Here is a 10,544-nt window from a genome sequence, read left to right on the forward strand (position 1 = left end):
AAGATATATAAAACCATGGTGTACTGGATATTATTGCCGTGTAATAAATTACCCCGAAACCTAGCAGCTTAGCACATATTTATCATTTTCCTGTTTCTGTGTGTCAGGAATCTGGGCATGGCCTAGGTGAGTGCCTCTGTTACAGTTCTGTCATATGATTGCAGTCAAGCTATGGGCTGAGGCTGTAAACCCCAGAAAATGATGTGATTGGCTAATTCTTCCAGGCCACTGGCCAGTCATAGATATTTCTTCTTTCCCATTTTACCTGTTAACAAATGATCCTTTCTTCTGAAGGCTCAACTTCAGGAAAGACTCATTTCCAACTTCACCATATGTTTGTTGCCAGGTCTTAATTCCTGACCTAGTGGTCTTCTTTGGTAGTTGGAGTCTCCTAGGGCAGGTGACCCAAGACAGAGTGAGATAGATTATAGTGTGCCTGTGAGAGAAGGCACAGTTTTCTTGTAATCTATAGATGGAGTGACATTCTATATAACTTTTATTGTTTTCTGTTATTTGAAACAAGTCCTTAAACCCGGAGACCACGGTAAGGGCAAGGTACTACGTAAGGGCATGAATACCAATAGGTGGGGATCACTCACAGCCGTTTTAGCATCTGCCTGACTATAACGAGCTTATCCATTAGATATTTTCAGCTTTAGGTTCCTTGGTACCTAAATTACCATGTACACAGGATAATATTAATAAGTAAATTAATGAACATATATAAAATATATAATAATAATATATTATATAATATATCTATATATTTTGCCCAGACCTCTCAGGGATGAACAAATAAATGTTTTATACTGCAGCATTTTTAAAAAGTAGGCATTAAATATGTCTTAAGATATTTATTTCCTGCAATATCATACTCAAAATTCCTTATCATCTTTCCATTTCCAAGTCTTGCTTGGGGTTCAAATGTCACACTGCACTAGCTACACGGAAGAGAAAGGAGAGGAGTACTACACAGAGTGCTTTAGGAAAAAAATTTGTTCTCTTTCATTTGTGTTGAAGCTTTCCATTCTATTCTACTATGGTTGATGTTAGAGAATAATAGTTTGTCTTCATGCTCCTGACATTTTCCTTCCTTCCATTGAACACAATAATCACTCCAGTGTCGGTTTATTATCTTGGTACTTTGGGAAAAATGGGTTTTGTAATTGGAAGGAAGTTGGATAGGTGTGTTGAGAGGATATGTTGGGGTTAGGACTGATATTAATTTCTCTTCTGTGTGGAAGGTCATGGACTTATACTGTGATCTGCCTTGACTAAAAAAGTAAAGAAAAGTGGTATTTTTGCACATTCTGAGCTTGTGGTTTAATGTTCATACTCACGATACAGCCTTAAACCTGGCCCCCCTTAGCTTTCCAAGAATGAGACTGCAACACAAATAAGAGAAAATTCTAGACATTTGTTCTATAACATCAGATACCTTGGAAGAATGGAAAGTTTCAGCTACGAAAATAGTTGAAAAACATAAAGTTGCCTTCTCCAGTTCTCTTTTTTATAAAACTGTCCTTCCTTCTAATAAAATTCCACTTATTTATTATAATAAGTAGTATGCTATCTTTGTGACTTGAGGATAATAATTATGTTATATGAAGAAAATACATGTTGCTTTCTTCTAGAAATTAATTGAATAAAAAAGTCAAGCAATGTTTTTTTCCACACAATTACATCAATTGTATTTTTTATGGTTGCACAGTAATCCAATAATTTTAAGTGCTATATTTACTTAAAAATCTCTCCTACTGCTGAGCATTTTAGGTTATGGGATTTATTTTGAAAGAGCTGACTGATACATAAGAAAGAATAAGTGTGGGTTTGCATGGTGGGGAGATATCAATCTTTAAAATTTTTTAGAACAATTCAAATGTCATATGTTTCTGCTGATGAGTGTTCATTTCCTTAAATGATTTTTCTATGACTATGTGGATTTAATTTGCCTGATACATTTCTTTGATAAACTCAAAGGAGTATAAGTTAAGGTGAAGAGACCTGAAATCTCAAGCAAAAAGAAAATAAAAAATAATGTAACTTTTTTCTTTGTACCCAGTCTAAATTTAGGTGAAATGTGTCATTGGGGGGTTAAAAAATAACTTGGTATTAAAATAAAAACAGATATATATCAAAGGCAAAAATTTGAATACAGATCTCCACAAGGTTTCCAGAAAAAGCTGCTTAAACTTAGTTAAGCATGAAACAAGCACATGTCCAAACATAAGATGGTCTTAGCTGTTATAAGACGTTGTCCAACCAAGGACTGTGCAATGAGTATTCTGTTCTGAATGTATTAGTGTAATCAAAGGAATGACAAATATTATTGATTCTGTTCACTTTTTCCAAAAATCACAAGCATTCTTATACACCAGTAACAGACAAACAGACAGCCAAATCAGGAATGAACTTCCATTCACAATTGCTTCAAAGAGAATAAAATACCTAGGAATCCAACTTACAAGGGATGTAAAGGACCTCTTCAAGGAGAACTACAAACCACTGCTCAGTGAAATAAAAGAGGACACAAACAAATGGAAGAACATACCATGCTCATGGATAGGAAGAATCAATATTGTGAAAATGGCCATACTGCCCAAGGTTATTTATAGATTCAATGCCATCCCCATCAAGCTACCAATGAGTTTCTTCACAGAATTGGAAAAAAAACTGCTTTAAAGTTCATATGGAACCAAAAAAGAGCCCGCATTGCCAAGACAATCCTAAGTCAAAAGAACAAAGCTGGAGGCATCACGCTACCTGACGTCAAACTATACTACAAGGCTACAGTAAACAAAACAGCATGGTACTGGTACCAAAACAGAGATATAGACCAATGGAACAGAACAGAGTCCTCAGAAATAATACCACACATCTACAGCCATCTGATCTTTGACAAACCTGAGAGAAACAAGAAATGGGGAAAGGATTCCCTATTTAATAAATGGTGCTGGGAAAATTGGCTAGCCATAAGTAGAAAGCTGAAACTGGATCCTTTCCTTACTCCTTATACGAAAATTAATTCAAGATGGATTAGAGACTTAAATGTTAGACCTAATACCATAAAAACCCTAGAAGAAAACCTAGGTAATACCATTCAGGACATAGGCATGGGCAAGGACTTCATGTCTAAAACACCAAAAGCAACGGCAACAGAAGCCAAAATTGACAAATGGGATCTAATTAAACTAAAGAGCTTCTGCACAGCAAAAGAAACTACCATCAGAGTGAACAGGCAACCTACAGAATGGGAGAAAATTTTTGCAGTCTACTTATCTGACAAAGGGCTAATATCCAGAAGCTACAAAGAACTCAAACAAATTTACAAGAAAAAAACAAACAACCCCATCAAAAAGTGGGCAAAGGATATGAACAGACATTTCTCAAAAGAAGACATTCATACAGCCAACAGACACATGAAAAAATGCTCATCATCACTGGCCATCAGAGAAATGCAAATCAAAACCACAATGAGATATCATCTCACACCAGTTAGAATGGCGATCATTAAAAAGTCAGGAAACAACAGGTGCTGGAGAGGATGTGGAGAAATAGGAACACTTTTACACTATTGGTGGGATTGTAAACTAGTTCAACCATTATGGAAAACAGTATGGCAATTCCTCAAGGATCTAGAACTAGATGTACCATATGACCCAGCCATTCCATTACTGGGTATATACCCAAAGGATTATAAATCATGCTGCTATAAAGACACATGCACACGTGTGTTTACTGCGGCACTATTCACAATAGCAAAGACTTGGAATCAACCCAAATGTCCATCAGTGACAGACTGGATTAAGAAAATGTGGCACATCTACACCATGGAATACTATGCAGCCATAAAAAAGAATGAGTTTGTGTCCTTTGTAGGGACATGGATGCAGCCGGAAACCATCATTCTTAGCAAACTATCACAGGAACAGAAAACCAAACACCGCATGTTCTCACTCATAGGTGGGAATGAACAATGAGATCACTTGGACTCGGGAAGGGGAACTTCACACACTGGGGCCTATCATGGGGAGGAGGGAGGGGGGAATGATTGCATTGGGAGTTATACCTGATATAAATGACGAGTTGATGGGTGCTGACGAGTTGATGGGTGCAGCACACCAACATGGCACAAGTATACATATGTAACAAACCTGCACCTTATGCACATGTACCCTAGAACTTAAAGTATAATAATAATAAATAAATAAATAAAATGACTAATTCAGAATATTAGAAAAATACCATTTAATAAAATTAAAATTACAAATATGATTTTGAAAAATGTAAATCAAATTATAAAACATACAATGTACAACACTTAACAATTGCTCACTAGGTAGTCCTCAAGAACCAGACACATACTACATTCTCTTTGTATTCCCTGCATAAAGTAAATACAGGACATAAAACAAGCATCAGATAAATATTTAGTGAAATCAAGAGTAAGATGGCATCCAGAAGATCCAAAGATGTATAAATTGTAATAGTCACAACTGCCATTTAAGAGATCATTCTGATTACAGTGACTGTGCTCTGCATTTTAGAGGTTTCATCCCATTTCATCATCATCCCAATTAGAGTAGGCATTATTATTCCTATTTTAATAATAGAAAAGTTGAGCCTCGAATAGATAAAGTAACTCAACAGGGTGATGTAATAAGTTTAGGTACAGAGATTCAAATGTAGGTATCTGAGTCGAAGCCAGCACACTGGAGTATGCCATGTGGCCCAATATGTAGGGTCCTTATCCTGTAGGCAGTATAGTCTTGCAGATGACCAGTTTTTTCAGTTCTTGCTTCTAGTTTCTAAGTTATGAAAAATTTTCTCTATGCAATTTGTTATAACCCTTTATAGGTTTATTAGAAAGCTGAGAGTGGAATATTATGTCATTTTAGTATATAAATAAATCAAACATAGATGAATTCAGAGTAAATAATACTGAATAGGCAGCAGAAGCAAATTATTTAACCTAGTACAAAAACTTTTGCTATTTAGGAATTTCTTCCCTTCATTTAGATTTGGTTAAACCAAATTAGGACTAAACTCATTTTGAATTGTGTTTAATCTGCCCCTGAAAAGTTGACATGTATGTGAGTAGATAGGCCATGACAAACGGTCAAGAACTAAGTTTCCAGGTACCCATTCCAAACACTAAATCTCATTAACTTGAAAACGTCTATACAAAAGTGTGGTCCTTGTTTCTGAGTCTCAAATAAAAAAATATGAATGGGAAAAAGCTATAAAAGGATCTTTTAACACAGACATTTATAATTTCAGAATTTAAATTTCAGTTTCATTTTTAAATACTTGTTTTGCAAAACATGGTCCTAACATAGGAGTCCTGTCACTGTAATTATTAATATAGTAGTACAAAAAGAGAATCTTAGAATAACAAGAATATTTGTGTGCATGGAACTAATGCCTAATTTCATGGGTTGATCTTTCCTTTAAACATTTGTAAAAATTTCCAAAAATTATGTCTTCTTCATTATAAAAATATAAAGACCCCTCTTCTTCATATCATATTTAGCTGAGTTAGTTATGTAAATTGATGAACTCTCAGTTAACTGTCTTTGGTTGGCTTAATGATTCCAGTTTATATCAGAACACATTTAATTAAAACTAATTATAACCACTGCAACACTATTACAAAGGTTCTGAGGCAGTCTTATCAGTTTCTTTCTTGAATTATTCCTTGGATCATAAAATAGGAATTCCTCTTAAACGTATGCAGATTATCTAAATTTAAATAGATACCTTTTAATAAAGCATATCCATGTAAAGATTGTCCTATATTGGGCTGCACACATTTTTTTAAACCATATTCATTGTCCTCCACATTAAATATGGGGAAGACAAGGGAAAAGCGATTGAATTTTTTCTCTTCATCTTTTCAAATCCCTTCTTCAAGGAAAATAATGGACATACTGCATTAGGTGTGTATTATTTCCTCTGCACTGGAAGAAACATTTTTCACAGATGCAAGAAAGGCTTTTTTCTAAAACTGCACATCCCTGAAACAATACTGAAGCCTAATTTTGGAGCTGCAAAAATGGGTCTACCATACATTTGGCAGTATTGCCTAAAGCCTATTAACCTTAAAACCTGTGTTCAGGTGACTACACATCTCCACTTTCCAAACATTCAGTAGTCCCCTACTGATAAGATATTTGAAAGAGGGTAATGAAAATTAACTTCATAATAATGACCTGGAGACTAACATATGCCTGAAGAAGAGGGCTTTAAAAAAATTACACACATGCCAGGTGCAGTGGCTCATGCCTGTAATCCCAGCACTTTGGGAGGCCAAGGTGGGCGGATCACGAGGTCAGGAGATCGAGACCATCCTGGCTAACACGGTGAAACCCCGTCTCTACTAAAAAAAAAAAAATACAAAAAACTAGCTGGGCATGGTGGCGGGCGCCTGTGGTCCCAGCTATTCGGGAGGCTGAGGCAGGAGAATGGCGTAAACCCGGGAGGCGGAGCTTGCAGTGAGCTGAGATCCGGCCACTGCACTCCAGCCTGGGTGACAGAGTGAGATTCCGTCTCAAAACAACAACAACAACAACAAATAATTAGCCAGGCGTGGTGGCGGGCACCTGTAGTCCCAGCTGCTCGGGAGGCTGAGGCAGGAGAATGGCACGAACCCGGGAGGCGGAACTTGCAGTGAGCCGAGATCATGCCACTGCACTCCAGCCTGGGCAACAGAGCAAGACTCTGTCTCAAAAATAAATAAATAATAAAATAAAATTATATGCAAACATTTGTACATTTTATGTTTACTGGACAGAAGAAATAGTCTTAAATAATTATCAGGGTTTTACTTCCTCATTGCCTTTCTCAAACACTAGCAGCCAAGGGTTGATTAGGCTACTGCTAAGTATGGCTAGAAGTGTTAAACATGAGCATGGACATTTGTTGAAGACTTGTTGCTACTCTGAAGCATTTCTAGAATCTACTTATTTTAATGAAGAATTATTCAGAATGTGTCTTAAAGACTATGCCATCATTTATTTGCTTTCAACAATGTATTATTTGTGTGAGTAGGGAGGAAAATTGTTCAAATAACTCCTGCTGAAGAGTAGGAAACATCTCCAGGGACTTTGAAATGTCTGTAGCTTTAACTTTGATTTTACTCCAGCCATTCTGAAAATGAGCAAACTTCTTAACTGAAAGAAAAGAACATAATAACAATCGTTTATGTTTATCCAGATACACTTTTAACCAAGGAAGAGAGACTCCAAAGTAGTAATTGGCTTACTAAACAGTAATGTTGATCGATAATTCAGCTTCACATGCCAGATACAGACTGCTTTTGCTTAAGTCTTGACTTTTCCACTTATTTGGCTCTGTGCCCTGGTGATTTATTTTATTGCTATATCTCTATTTCTCAAATGAATACTTAGTGTGGATTTCTCATGTTTCAGGCTATTGCTTTAAGCACTTTATCTCAAGTAATTTAACTGACAAAACAATGCAAGAATAGAGGTAGTATCTTTATGCTGGCTTTACAGACGGGGAACTCAAACTCGGAAGTTGTAAGTAACTTGTGAGAGTCACATAGCTGTGAAATAGGAAAGTAGAGATTCTAACTCTAGAAACTAAGGTGCTAGGGCAAAGTCTGTGATCTTAACATTTTCATAGAGTACCTATCAAGCTCTTAGCTTAGATCTGACACAAAATGTATGCCCAATCAATTTCTTATAAGGACAATATTTAAAAAAAAAATTCATTGGAAATAGCATAGGCTGCCTTATTCTATATTTTGTTCCAAGATGAAACTGTTTACAAACCAACAAAATGACAAAGTATAATAAAATATCAAGAAAAGGTTAGCAATTTTTTTTCACTAGATTATGCAGTTTAAGATAGATTGGGGGGGTAATAAAAATTCCCAGCAACTAAGTCACAATTGTTAAAAAATTTCATGTATGAATCCCTTAATTTGAAGGAGAAAGGATTGTATGCTGGAAATAAGATGGGTTCTGGTATTAAACCTATTTAGGCTCCAATCTCTCTCTTTTTTTTTTTTTTTTCTTTCTGAGACAGAGTCTTTCACTGCCACCCAGGCTGGAGTGCAATGGCACAATCTTGGCTCACTGCAACCTCTGCCTCCCGGGTTCAAGCTATTCTGATTCTCCTGCCTCAGCCTCCCAAGTAGCTGAAATTACAGGCACCTGCCACTACACCTGGCTATTTTTTTGTAATTTTAGTAGAGATGGGGTTTCACTATGTTAGCCAGGCTGGTGTCAAACTCCTGACCTCGTGTTCTGCCCACCTTGGCCTCCCAAAGTATTGGGATTATAGGCGTGAGCCACCATGCCCAGCCTAGGCTCCAATCTTAATTTACTAATTGTGTGACTTGGGAAAGTTATGCAGTCTACATGAGACTTGGTTTCATCATCTGAAAAATGGGATTAATAACACTTAACTAATGGACTGATTTAGTGATCTAATGCATAGTATGGAAGATAATGTATACAGAATCGATCCTAAGTATGTCCTAAGGGGCAGAGAAATAAACACTCTAGCAGGGCCATACATTTTCATAAACACAAAGTGAATTTTATGATCTGTGTTACAATGTTTAATTTGAAAGACAAAATGAAAAGCAAAAACACAAAGAATCTTCACATGGAAGCCCTGTATATCTCTTCCCAAATTCTTTTTTAGAGTTTCCTTTGTTTAATTTCCGCTTTCATAATTTGTCATCTTTCCAGCTCTTTTATCTCCTCTTTAAATGTAATTAGGACACCACAGAGCTTGGACTACATAGCCGTGGAGTTAATTTGATTGCAGCTCACATAGGCCTACTGGAGTTCACTCAGCGCACCTCCAACTGGTAGCAAAATGCCCACTGCAAGCTAAGAGGCCCGTAGTGGTTTCCAGGAAAGACAGAGATTTTCAATAATAACGTCCTTAATATAATTCAATTACTAAGATATTTTAATGGAGAAACAATCTCAGTTATAGCTATCTTCAAATTTGTGGCACAGACATTTTTTCCTTGTTTACTTTCTTGACTACTTGTCTCCTTCCAAATTAATGAGAGTTTTCAAGTGTTAACCACCAGAGGGAGCCATGCATTGTTATCAATATATTTCAAACTTTTTTATGCTGACAGGGAAAATGAAATCAGTTGAATGTTTTATTTACAGTACTATATAGTCCTATATCCAAAATAAAGTCACTGCTAATTTATTTCAAACACTGAATTCATGCAAAATTGAACAATTAACATGAAGTCTTTTTATTGTTCCATGTTTACCGTTTCATCCAAAAGAGAAAGTCCCCTAAGGTACTATTTTGTGCTTGAATAAATGAAATATTTCTGGAAAGAAGAAAGATACAAGAGAATATTACTTTCCATTTATAAATTCATTGAAAAAACATTCACATGTAAGAGAATAAACTCTAATGAAAGGGAACCTAGGATGACTGTTAGCAGGAAGTCAGATATTTGTGTCTGTCCTGTTAGAGCAAAGTCATTTATTTGGAGCTACGAAAGAAATAAAAGAACGTGGTTCACTACCATTATTTACAGCGTCCATGAAAGAAGGGAAATTGGGCAGATATAAAGCCACTTAGGGAAACATTCCATGTTTTTACGAGGGAGGAAAAGAGGATACATAACTCTCTCCCAACCCCCTATCTCTACCTTATGCTCTCTATCATCCAACCTTTCCCCTTCCTCTCACCTTGCACAGAAACACTTTAGGGATGTTGTGCAGAAAGGTCTGATGTTTTTCTTTGCCATCGACATATAGCACCAAAAAGTATGTGAACAGCAGATGCCTCCATGTAAACTCATTTTTTCTGTCACTCACAAAATGCTCTTTGACTCCCTGAGTTGAAGCTTAGACCTAATAATTGTGAAACTTGTATAATGGAGTTTATCCGTCAGTCACCCCATAGTGCTCCTGCAGCAATGCATCCCTTCAATTCTTTTCTGCCAGCAGTAAGAAAGACATAGATGGAGGACTATATTTTTCTGTTTACAGAGCTCTTATCATTATGAAGAACTGGAGACAATTAGGAATAATTTAACACACAAATATAAATTTTCATATTTATTAAAAACAATGTTTTGGTGGGGTGTGATGGCTCATGTCTGTAATCCCAGCACTTTGGGAGGCCACGGTCGGGGGATCACGAGGTCAGGAGATCAAGACCATCCTGGCTAACACGGTAAAACCCAGTCTCTACTAAAAAAATACAAAAAAATTAGCCGGGCGAGGTGGCGGGCACCTGTAGTCCCAGCTACTCAGGAGGCTGAGGCAGGAGAATGGTGCGAACCTGGGAGGCGGAGCTTGCAGTGAGCCGAGATCGTGCCACTGCACTCCAGCCTGGGCGACAGAGCGAGACTCTGTCTCAAAAATAAATAAATAAAAATAAAATAAATAAATAAATAAACAAACAATGTTTCAACCAAAAATAGATGTTAAATAATTTCTTAAAAGTGAACTGAATTGAAATTGCATTATCAAAGTTAAGGGAACATGTTACATGGACTAGGTAAGTATTATCTCACTAAAGAGGAA

The sequence above is a fragment of the Macaca fascicularis genome, chromosome 4 (genome assembly GCF_037993035.2).
Source record: "Macaca fascicularis isolate 582-1 chromosome 4, T2T-MFA8v1.1".
Lineage (NCBI taxonomy): Eukaryota > Metazoa > Chordata > Mammalia > Primates > Cercopithecidae > Macaca > Macaca fascicularis.